Below are 13177 nucleotides of genomic sequence, written 5' to 3'. Positions count from 1 at the left end.
CGAAGCACTTGGTGATGATGGGAGTAAGTGCAACTGGGCGGAAGTCGTTGAGGCTTGCCGCAGTGGAGTGTTTTGGCACCGGCACGATGGAGGTGGTTTTAAGGCACGTGGGGACAACTGCTTGGGCAAGTGACAGGTTGAAGATGTCAGTCCAGACGTCTGTCAGCTGCGCAGCACAGGCTCTGAGGACGTGCCCGGGGATGCCGTCAGGGCCAGCAGCCTTACTTGCATTAATCCTACTCAGTGCCACGTACACATCATGGGGGGTGAGGACCTATCATACATCCTAAGTTTGCAGGGCTCTGTAAACCATCTAATATACATTCCATACTTACTCTTTGGAGTAGATCTTGCCAAAAAACTGAAAGTTCTAAACGAAGAATCAAAAACGATCGGTATGATGAAACCACCGATGTTTGGCAGAACAGTTCGAAGGCAATATCCATACCGAAGGGTTGCTGGAGCTGGTGAAGGAACAAGTCGCTCATACCCGTATACGCGCTATTGGCGCACGACCCCAGGACGTGGAGGGCATGGTATTCCCACAAGGGCAAAGTACAAAAAGTGACACCAGCAAACCCTGAGGTGGGTGGTTCTGGTTCTGATAGAAACATATCAGATGTTTCCTATTCACAAATTGGTGGAAGGTTACAATTCTTCCTAAAAGAATGGCAAAAAATAACAACTGATGCTTATATACTGTGCAGTATAATGGGGTTTAGAATTGAATTCTACCAAAATGAAAATCCCCCTACTCAGCATATCCCAAGACAAATACATTCTTTCTCTAAAGAAGAGAATAGAATCATTCAAGTAGAACTTGACATATTGAGTAAAAAAGGGGTAATTGAGAAAACAGTTTATCAAAACCACCAGTTCATATCTAGTATTTTTCTAGACTAAAAAAGGATGGTGGCTGTAGAATCATTTTAGACCTTACAACTCTCAACCCTTTTGTACAGTATAAACATTTCAAAATGGAGACATTTACTAATGCTTTGCATTTAATTTCAACAGAATGTTATATGGCAAGCATAGATCTCCAAGATGCATATTACTCTGTGGCCGTGCATGTTAAAGATCGTAGATATTTGAAATTTGTCTGGATGAATCAAAGTGGCAATTCAAGGCATTGCATATGGTTTAACCTCAGCCCCTAGATTGTTTATAAAACTGCTAAAACCAATCTTAGCATTGTTAAGAGCCCAAGGCCATTTAATAATGGCTTATTTGGATGACATTTTAATTGTGGGAGACACAGAACCACAACGACAGCATCAGTTTTAAAAGGCAAACTAACATTTCAAAATTTGGGCTTTCTTATCCATCCAGATAAATCTAGACTGACACCCAACAAAATAATTGATTACTTGGGGTTCACTATTAATTCAGAGCACATGATAGTGACCTTACCCAAGGACAAAAAGCTGCAGCTAATTGAAGGTTGTAACAAACTAATTTCAGACAAACAACCATCAATCAGGCAAGTGGCAAGCCTACTTGGCAAACTAATTGCTTCTTTTCCAGCTGTTCAGCTTGGCCCACTGCATTACCAACAACTGCAGCGAGCAAAGGTCTTATCATTGAAAAGAAATTCCGGGCATTTTGATAGACCCATGCAACTACCAAACATAGCAATTGATGATATAAAATGGTGGATTAAAAATGTTCATTGTTCTTACAGAAAAATTCTGGTTCAATCACCAGCTATCATCCTACAAACCGACGCAAGTGCACTAGGTTGGGGAGCTGCTGATACCATCTCAAGCTGTGGAGGTAGATGGAATGCGGAGGAAGAACCTTTGCTTGAGACACAAGGCATTAATTATCTTGAATTACTAAGTGTATTCCATGGGCTTAAAGCCCTTTGCCGCAAGGTACAAAATTTGCATGTACAGGTTCAGATTGACAACACTACGGCAGTAGCATATGTTAATCATATGGGTGGAATCAAGTCAGAAGCATGTGACAGATTGGCAAACATCATTTGGCACTGGTGCATTACGAGAGACATTTGGCTTTCTGCAATTTACCTGCCAGGTAAATTCAATATAATTGCAGACACCAGGTCACGGAAATTTAATGACAATACAGAATGGATGTTAAATCGTGACATTTTCCATAACATTGTGCAAAAATTTGGAAAACCAGAAATTGACTTGTTTGCATCCAGATTGAACCACCAGTTACCTCAATATGTTTCGTGGGAACCAGACCCAGGTGCAACAGGGGTAGATACATTCTCGTTGAATTGGGGTGGAATGTTTTTATATGCATTTCCTCCCTTTTGTCTTATCAGTAGATGTCTACAAAAGATCAAACAAGATAATGCTTCAGGATTGTTGGTGGTCCCAGATTGGCCCACACAACCATGGTATCCACTAGTGTTAAAAATGATGACAGAACCTATAATGCATATCTCAAGACAAGAAAACCTACTCGTGCACCCTGTAACTGGTGATTTTCATCCTTTACATGATTGTATTGATTTGTTGATTTGCAGATTCTAAAAAGGCCATATGTCGGAAGAAGACTATCAGATCGCACTATGGATGTAATTGCAGGATCCTGGAGGGATAGTACCCAGAAGCAGTACATTTCTTACATTAAGAAATGGGAGCAGTTTTGTGCAACACAAAACATTTCTTACCACACTGCAGACACTTCAGATGTAGAATTCTTGTCAACATTACATTTTGATGCTAATTTAAGTTATTGTGCGATCAACACTGCAAGGAGTGCCCTCTCTGCATATTTATCGAGAGCATCTGAACAACAGGTTCTAGGATCACACCCCTTGATTTGTAGATACATGAAGGGCATCTTTAATGCTAAACCTCCCAGACCGAGATATACAGAAATCTGGAATGTGAGGGATGTACTCACGCTACTTAGGGATTGGAGTCCCATCTCAAATTTGTCTTTAGACAAAATCACTATGAAAGTAGTCATGTTAATGGCTTTAGTCTCAGACCAAAGAGTACAAACATTACACAAATTACGGGTAGACAGAATGGGAATGACAACAGAGAAAATTATATTCTATGTCTATGACTTGCTAAAACAGAGCAGACCAGGAGTCTCGGGGTGTAAATTGTTTTTTTCAGCATATCCTACAGATCAAAGACTATGTGTAGTTACATATTTGAAACACTACATTGAGACCACCAAGCACCTTAGAGGTGTAGAATCTGCATTACTTATCAGCCATAAAAAAACACACAAAAAAGTGTAAACACAAACAATTTCAAGATGGCTGAAGAAGGTGCTATTGGATTCAGGAATTGATACTGACAAATTTAAATCTCATTCCACCAGGGCGGCGACAACATCGGCGGCCAAGGATTTGGACGTTCCAATAGACCATATCCTCGCGGCCGCAGGATGGGCAAATGAAAGGATGTTTTACAAGTATTATCACAAAGAGATTGCAGACCCTGGTGTATTTGGTGGTACTGTTTTGGATTTAGTATTAAATGTTCCCAGTGATTAAAATGGGACACATAATGTTTATCATAAAATAAACCATAACTGATTAAACAAATGTTATGGTTGCATGTTATTGACTGTCTTTCACTCATAGAGTCAATCAAAATGCAGTGATACGCCGGAATTGAATCTACGGCCTGAAATCACAGAAGCTTTAAAACCTTCACGTAGTCACTCACGTGACTCCGAAGTAAAATAGTAAGATTAAACGAGAATTTACCAGTTTGAAGTTTGATCTTTATTTTATGAGGAGTTACGTTGAGGGACTACGTGCCCTCCGCTCCCACCCTAATAAAGATCAAAGGTAAGTTAAGTTTGTATCACGTAGCTTACTATTAATCCTTCGGTATATATCATCTGTGATTTCACACCGCTGCTTTGAAGATTGACGCACGTGCGCCTGGGTGGGCCTTCTTCACGTAGTCCCTCAACATAACTCCTCATAAAATAAAGATCAATCTTCAAACTGGTAAGTTCTCATTTAATCTTACTATTAAAACACAAAGTACTTGTGCAATAGCACCCGGATAAGCACTCAACCAAGAAAACCAAACCCCAAGCAAAAGTACTGAGTATAGAAGTTGGGAGGTCATGTTGCAGTTGTGTAAGACTTTGGTGAGACCGCATTTAGAGTATTGTGTTCAGTTCTGGGTATCATGTTATAGAAAAAATGTTGTCAAGCTTGAAAAGATTTACGAGGATGCTGATGGGACTGGGGTCTGAGCTATAGGATGAGATTGAGTAGGCTGGGTCTCTATTCCTGGAGCATAGGAGGATGAGGGACAATCTTAGAGTGGTGTATAAAATCATGAGAGGAATAGATCAGATAGATGCACAGAATCACTGGCCCAGAGTAGGGGCATCGAGAAGCAGAGGACATAGATTAGATTAGATCCTTTATTTGTCATTCAGACCTTTCGGTCTGAATGAAATGTCGTTGCCTTCAGCCATACATTTAATAACAAACAACAAAACACAATAAACACAAATTAACATTCACCACAGTGAGTTCACCAGGCACCTCCTCACTGCGATGGAGGCAAAAGTCTTAAGGTTACTGTCTCTTCCCTCCTCATTCTCCCTCTGCGCTGAGGCGATTGAAGCTGCCGCCCTCCAGTCCAGCGGACGCAGCTGTTGCCGCGGGAGCTCCGGAAAACAGGCACCAGCCTGTGACCTGCGAGCTCCCGATGATGTCATCCACTGGCCCGCGGCTGAGCCCCGGATTCATGTCGCCGCCACCGGAACGCCGCCTCAGCCACTGGAGCACCATCACAGCCCGCACCGGGCCGCCCTCACCGGAGCGCTGTCTCAGCCCCGAGCCAGGCCGCCCTCACTGGAGCGTCGTCCCAGCCCCGCGCCGGGACGCCCTCACCGGAGCGCCGTCCCAGCCCCGAGCCGGGCCGCCCTCACTGGAGCACCGTCTCAGCCCCAAGCCGGGCCGCCCTCACCGGAGCGCCGTCCCAGCCCCGAGCCGGGCCGCCCTCACCGGAGCGCCGTCCCAGCCCCGCACCGGGCCGCCCTCACCTATATGTTCAAGGTAAAGGAGAAAAGATTTAATAGGAATCTGAGGGATAACCTTTTCACACAAAGGGTGGTGGGTGTATGGAACAAGCTGCCAGACGAGGTAGTTGAGGCTGGGACTAACTGCTTAATAAACAGTTAGACAGGTAAATGGATAGTACAAGTTTGGAGGGTTATGGCCAAAGCTCAGGCAGTTGGGACTAGTGTAGCTGGAACATGTTGGCCGGTGTGGGCAAGTTGGGCCAAAGGGCCTATTTCGACACTGTATCCCACTCTATGACTCTACTATCTAAACTGATTATACAAACTTATGCTAAGGACAATAACTAACTCCATATGAAATAATTAGCTCTTTAGTAACTTGTCTGTTTCTTTGTTGAACTAAATTAAGGCGCTGTTGCAATCAAAAGGGCTTGAACAATTGGTTGGGAAGAAAGCCAAACATGTTAACAAGCACATAAAAACTGATTGTGTAGATGTACTGTAAGTATATCATTGTGGTTATCAAGTGGGCTCTTCCCATCACTGGTGTTTTCTTGAGTTAGGCCCACGACACCTCGGGAAGGATCAACAGTTCTGGTGTCTTAGAACCACCCCCTCAATAACTGATCTCACCAACTATGCCACCAGTATCTACTAAATAAAGGAAACTACAGACGATTAATTCAATCAAACAAATGCTAAACGCTTGCATTCTGACTTCCACTTATCCTAACCCATCATTAAGCAGTCATAGCAACTCACATAACACCGGGATACACTTGGAAAGAAATACACTTACCGCATGTTATACATTTCCTTTCTGCCCCAAACTGACACAATTTCTTCTCCAACAAATCCACGACTACCTTGCTCTGCTGCTTCTGACATCTCCCTGATGGCCTGACGCAAACTCTGTCTGCGTATTCCTAGCCCAAATAGCGACGTGGTTGATCTCGCTATGAAACTTCTACAACCCATCTCTACCGGACGTACACTTGCTCTCAATCCTCGCTGCTCAACCTCTGCTGCCAAATCTACATATCTAAGCTTTTTCTTTTCATAAGCCTCATCCACTAAGTTCTCATATAAAGTACACTATTCACTAAATAAGTGACCATAACACTATATCAGGCCTCAAACTAGTACTAATTATTTCCTGCGGAACAACAGGTTTTCCTCTCAAATCTACATGTATCTCTCAATCATTCGAGATTGCAAATAATCTTGTGACTGAACTGGTCAGTTCCAGTAAAATAAAGCAGGAAAAAAAAATTGAGCTGAAATTGCCGAATTTTATCTTGAGTTACAAAGAATGAACATGTCTAAACCAAAGATGAGATGCTGTTCCTTAAGCTTATGTTGGGCCTCATTGGAGTGGTGATGTGTCTCATCCATTGGATTAAAGATATTGACAATTGGGAACTCTGGTTCATCAGGGAGGAGTGTTTCAGAATGTTTCACTGGATGGTGAGGATGGAAAAGTCTCTGCACTGCCTCTCCTGAGATTGCACGGGGAAGTGCCATGAGAAGCAGAGGGATTGGTGGTGATGAAAGTGAGGGCCCAGGACTCAAGAGGAAAAAATTCCTTCTTTCACTTAGACTTCAATATTCGTCACTCATGATCATGCTGTCTTTAAATTTCTGAAATCAACCTTTGTTTCGTGACATTTAAAAAAAAAATGCTAGTACTGGAATCCATTTAGTTGTGCAACCGAATAATATTTCTTGCATTGAATTCATCCTTTACTGACAACCAGATATTAGTGGTGTTATCACCTTATGATTTTCCTAATAAAAATGAATATAACATTCAATTTCCCTGGTAATAGCAATTAGAATCCCCTCCTATTATTTTGAAAGTGGAATAATGAAATATAAGTGGAATTTCCAAGTGGCAGCAAGATGGTCCATAAATATAAATGGAAAAGCAAATAAAAACAATCAGATTTCATTTACAAACCACCAGGGAGCACTCTTTGTCAACAATGGTTTGACATGGTAATGAGAGTGATCAAGATGAGCAGCATAAACAATTCATGAGGGCAGGAATAAGAAATAAATTGAAATGAGTGACATCTGTCTTCAAGTTTAGCCCTTTCACATTGTGTAATGCGATATGATGAACTGTGAACCGAGTAAAATATTACACAACATATTTCATGCTACAGGTGGTCAAATAAAGCAAGCTGAAGTGAACATATTTTATTTTACACATTAAAAGACAATAAAAAGGGATGTTGTTTATCTTCAGAAGATTGGAAAATGCAGAGCGAGTTCATTATATTTAAATACTCTATGCATATAAAGATAGCAGTCAGTTATCAGAAAAATTGCCTTGATCCTGACAGATGGAAATTGCTTTATTCAAATTGCAAGGCCGGTGAAATATTCTTATACCAGTATTGGATATGCTTGAATGGAATAAGGATGGATGGTATTAAACAATGCCTATGCTATTTGTAGATAAGTGAGATGGATGATCAGGATGAATATGTGACGGTTCGCTAAATGGTGATGTGACTGTGCTAAAGCATCCGTCCTTTGAAATACAAGAGTATTAAGGCATATGTGGAATAACAAGATAACATTATTTCAGGCTTCAAAATGCAAAATGCAACAATGAGTGGTTACAATATCCGATGATTAACTGTATGCTACTGTCATACAGCCGGTAAGCTCACTTTAAATAATATTTCCAGGAGTGTGTTGACTGCTATTGGGAGGACACAGTCACTTCTGAGATTTATCATACTCCATTGCAAGTACTTTGAACTTCAGCAGAATATCTTCATCAACCCTAGTTTATCCTATTCTGTCCACATGCGCAGAGAGCTTTGACAGGAAACAATAATCAATAAATCTTATATATCACATTAAATAAATCATGATTAACAATACCTTCCAGTTCTTTGCTTGTGATTGAAAGGTGAGGCTAGTGTTCATCAACTACAGCTCGGCGTTCAACACCATCATCCCCTCTTGTTATCAAACGCAGGGAAGTGGATAGTCATCCCTATGCAACTCGATATTCGATTTCCTCATCGGCAGACCACAATCAGTTTGAATTATCAACAACACTTCCTCCTCTAACCATCAGCACAGGAGTGCCTCATGACTGTGTGCTCCAGCCCCTATATATCCATGACAGTGTAGCCACACACTGCTCCAGCATCATCTTTAAATTTGGCGATGACACCTCCGTTGGTGGACAAATTACGGTTAATGATGAGTCAAAGCATAGGGGGAAAATTTATAATCTGAGTGAATAATGCCAGAAAAACAACCTTGCCCTCAACTCCAGCAAGACCAAAGAGCTGCTTTTACTTCAGAGTCACGTGAGTGACTACGTGAAGAACCAGTCCAGCACGCATGCGCGACATGAGCGTTCACGCAGATGCAACAGTGACGAACGGGAGTACGGGCGCTCCCGCTACAAGCCTGAAAGAACGGACCGTTAGGCAAGTACTTACCCACAGGTTCGAGTTTACAAACTTTGCTCCTCTTTGTTGCTCCAGGGGAAACTGGAGAGAGCAAAGCAGCACAGAGGGAAGCGGCCCCCGTTCGACTCCTGGGAAAGAGCGTTCCATCAGTGGAGGGGGGAGAGGCGGCACCGGGACCGCACACGCTGTGGTCCACAGTCAGGGTACTGAGCCGATGCCCAGTCCGCTAACAGCTGTCTGACCAACAGCAGCGGACTGGAGGGAAACTCAAAAACCAGCCGGTAACCCCTGCATACTCCCGACAAGGAGACTCGCCACCCGAGGACCGCAGAAATGCCGCCCAAAAACGGCAGGCAGCCTCTAGCAGCAAAGCCAGAACCAAACCTCGGGCTGGAGACAGACACGGAAGATGGAATCGGCGCTTCAAACTACTGCCCGAGAGCAAGTAAGTGTCTGTTCTCCAAGCCTAGAGTAAGGTCATGGAGCCAAAAACTCCAGCGAGACTTGCCTTGGGAGCAGGGGCAAGCTCGCCAAGGGAGCATAACACTCCCGCTCCAGTACAATACAGCACTGGCCATCTCCCTTATCGAGGGATCGATGGCGACCAGGGCTGGGCTGGTCAAGAAGAGGGGTCACTGGCTGAACAACATCGGGAGTATGCTTGAGGTACAGGATCAGGAAGAGCTGCTGGGTGTGGCCGCTATGTAGCTCCACTACTAGCGAGATGGCTTTTCAGTCTCAACTGATGGCCAGCTTACTACCTGTTCTTTTCAAAAAACCTCTTCAAGACAGGTAGTCATGAGGCGTTGGATTTCATCACGCCTCCCCAAAATTGCATTTACTCAAAGTGCCCACCATTATTGGGGGGTACATTGAGCATAGCATTTAAAAACCAAATATCTTAAATTGCATTTGATACCCCTGACGTTGGCTATCATTTTCGCATGCTCATTCCAGAGGGGCAGGGTAGTATGGCAAAACACCTGACCCTACTGTTCACAGTATGCTCCGCAACTTCTCGAAGGAAGTTATAAAACCTGCCCTCAACCTAAAAAATTCACAGGACTGTGAGAACGCCGACCTCACAACCACAGATCCTGCTATCTGGCAAAGTTACCAAACCAAGCCTAAGAAACTGGACGAAGTATCCAAAATGTTCGGCACCAAGAGGGCAGGGCCTGGAATGAGCACCACACAAAACCAGACAGCAGTACCTCCACGCGTTCACCAGTAGGCGTCTACTTAATGGTACTGGTGAAAGCTCGGGGTCCGCATGCCAACCCCCGTAAGCCCTTTCAGGCCAGGGTCCAGAGCGGGCCCCATGGAAAATATGCCACCCCCCAACAACACCATCCCTACAGACAAGGAACCAGAAACCGAAGAAATGAACACACCACTAAACAACAATGAAGAGAGATAAGCATGGTTCCTACCATCACATAAAAGGTGAAGGGTTTGTACTAACAGGGGGGGGGGATCACACCTGGGTTGGGAACATGAAGAACTATCACACTTGGTAGTTATATCTAAATTATATCTATCTATCTATCTATCTATCTATCTATCTATCTATCTATCTATCTATCTATCTATCTATCTATCTATCTATCTATCTATCTATCTATCTATCTATCTATCTATCTATCTATCTATCTATCTATCTATCTATCTATCTATCTATCTATCTATCTATCTATCTATCTATCTATCTATCTATCTATCTATCTATCTATCTATCTATCTATCTATATCTATGCCTATGGACCATATCTATCTATATACCAAAAGTATTCAAGGATAAAAATTGAATTAAAAAACCTACCACCAGTTCAGCATGCACCTCAAAGGGGTCTACCCTCCCACTAAAAAGAACACGAGGGACTAGCTAACTGGAGAAGATATACTAGGGGTCATAAAGAAGCCTAATATGAACCTTTGGTACCAAAAAACCCAAAGATGGTGAATGTCGCACCATCATTGATTTAACCACGTGTATTTTCACCAGGTTACACACTTATGGAAGCTTGTAACTGCTAACCATGGATTTCCTAGGATACTTTATGGTAGACATCAACTTAAAAGATGCATACTATTTAGTACCCATTCATAAAGATTTTCGGAGATACCACAATTTACCTGAATGGGGTAACTATGGCAGTATGAATATTGACAATGGCTAATATTAGCCAAAACTGTTTCCAGATATTCAAACCAGCCCTGACACTATTAAGGAACATATCGTCATGGCATGTCTCTATGATATTAATGACAGACAAAACCATGGGAATAGCTAATCAGCAGCATTAGCTACTAAAACTTATTTAGCCTGGGCTCTGTCATACAATCCAGATAGATCTACGTTGACACCATCCACAACTATTGACTATCTGGTATTCAAGTAACTCTACCCACTCATCTATAACATTGCCATAAGGAAAGTCAGCATATGACACAACCTGTAACAATTGATGGTAACAATCAACCAACCATTCAACAAGTGGCAAGAGTAATTGGGAATTAGCAGCAGCATTACCAGCTACTTAACTTGAACCTTTCCATTAGAGCTAAGGTGCTAATGTTTAAACTAAATACCCATACCCAGAACATGGTGGCAAATAGACTAATCTGGAGTCGTCATCACTATAGACACTGGGTATAAAACCTAGTTGGAAATATTGAGTACGCTCTATGGGTAAAAGCATATTATTCAGTAGTGCACCATTTTGCATGTTCGTTTACAAATTAACAACATCACAGTGGTGGCATATACCAAACCACTTGGGCGGAATAAAATCGATATCATGTGACAATTTATTTAACAATTGGTAACCGTATGTCGTCAAACATATTCGACCATCAGCAAACTTACCTACCAGGTGAGCTAAATACTGTAAACAGACATATTAAACCAAAGTATTTGCTCAAATTACAAAGCAATATGGAACACCAGATATCGATTTCCCTGTATTTCAATTGAATCACCACGTACCGATGTATGTCGCATGAAACCAAACTTTGAGGCAGTGGCAATGAATACATTCCCGCTGAACTAGGGGAGGGGGGGGGGGAATCTAATCTCTATGTTCTCCCCTTTTTTCTACCTCATCAGTCAGGCACTATGGCCTCATCAGTTGGGTACTACGCTAACCTAGTCATGGTTCCCAGTGGTCCTCGACATGGTCATCAAAACCCTAATGATTTCCCAATAGCCCAGACTTATCAACTCACCCAGTTTCAGGCATAAGCCACCCATGCCACGATAAATTCAACTACTGGGTTGCAGATTTGAAAAGACCATTACTGGGCCTGGGTTGCAGAATTGGGAAGACCACTGCTGGGCCTGGATTATCAAACAGCACTATCGACACGATGACAGCATCCCATCACATATCCACAAGGGAACATACTTGGCGAACATCAAGAAGTGGGAAGATACTGTTCAAATACAGGAACTACATATTAACTACTACAATAACCATGTACTGGAGTTCCTGGCAGGTCTTCACCACAATGAAGGACTCAGCTACTGCGCCATCAATACAGCCGGAAGTGCTCTGTCAGCCTACTTAACTCAGGCACCAGGACAACAGGCCATAGGGCACCACCCACTGGTGATCAAATTCAGGAGAGGCATATTCAACTCTAATCCCCCAGACCTAGGTACACCAAATCTGGGATGTCAGTGTGAACCTGACGTACCTTAGTAGGGGATGGTCACCAGCCAGGTCCCTCACCCTGGAACAGCCTACCCTGAAGACGGTCATGCTGATGGCCTTTTCTCAGCACAAAGAGTTCAGTTCCTCCATCTACTACGATTGGACAATATGGTTATAACACTAGACCATGTTACATTTACCATTTAGGGGCTGGTCAAACAGAGCAGACCTGGAACATCAGGCCTAGTCATGGAATTCCGGGCATACCCACCTGAACCACGGTTATGTGTCATGACCCACTTATTGAACTACATCGACACAATAAGAAATCCTCGAGGGAGAGAAAAAGCCTTATGGGTCAGCCACAAGAAACCTCATGGTCGGGTGACGAGCCAAACTATCTCAAGTGGCTCAAGCAGGTACTGGGAGTTGCTGGAGTAAATAATAACGTGTATAAATCTTACACCAGGGCAGCATCCACATCGGTGACTAAGAGGATGGACGTGCCTTTGGACCACATCCTGGCTACAGCGGGGTGGTCTAGGTAGTATACGTTCCAAACTTTTATAACAAGCCGCTGGCAGAACCTGTATCGTTTGCAGAAAAAGTATTAGAATCTGCAAAAAATATATAATTTAAGCCCGGGGGAGCATTTTGGTCTTGTTATTGTTAATAACACCATTATTGTTTTACAAACAGATTCATGGTTGATTACGATAACATATTTCCTCCCTCGAATGACTTCGGCAGCGAGTGAAGTGTGAACTGTTACACGGTTTGAAATCACAGAGCTTTAAAATCTTCACGTAGTCACTCACGTGACTCCGAAGTAAAATAGTAAGATTAAACGAGAACTTATCAGTTTGAAGTTTGATCTGTATTTCATGAGGAGTTACGATGAGGGATTACGTGCCCTCCGCTCCCACCCTCAATTATAGAGATCAACTGATAACTTAGTTCTCCTTGTCTTTACTATGTTTATTCAATTATTGTGTTGTTTTCTGTGATTCCACACCGCTGCTTTGAAGTATGTCACGCATGCGTGCTGGACGGGTTCTTCACGTAATCCCTCATCGTAACTCCTCATAA

The sequence above is a fragment of the Amblyraja radiata genome, chromosome 1 (genome assembly GCF_010909765.2).
Source record: "Amblyraja radiata isolate CabotCenter1 chromosome 1, sAmbRad1.1.pri, whole genome shotgun sequence".
Lineage (NCBI taxonomy): Eukaryota > Metazoa > Chordata > Chondrichthyes > Rajiformes > Rajidae > Amblyraja > Amblyraja radiata.
The sequence above is the reverse complement of the archived record's forward strand: the minus strand, read 5'-3'. Positions refer to the sequence as shown.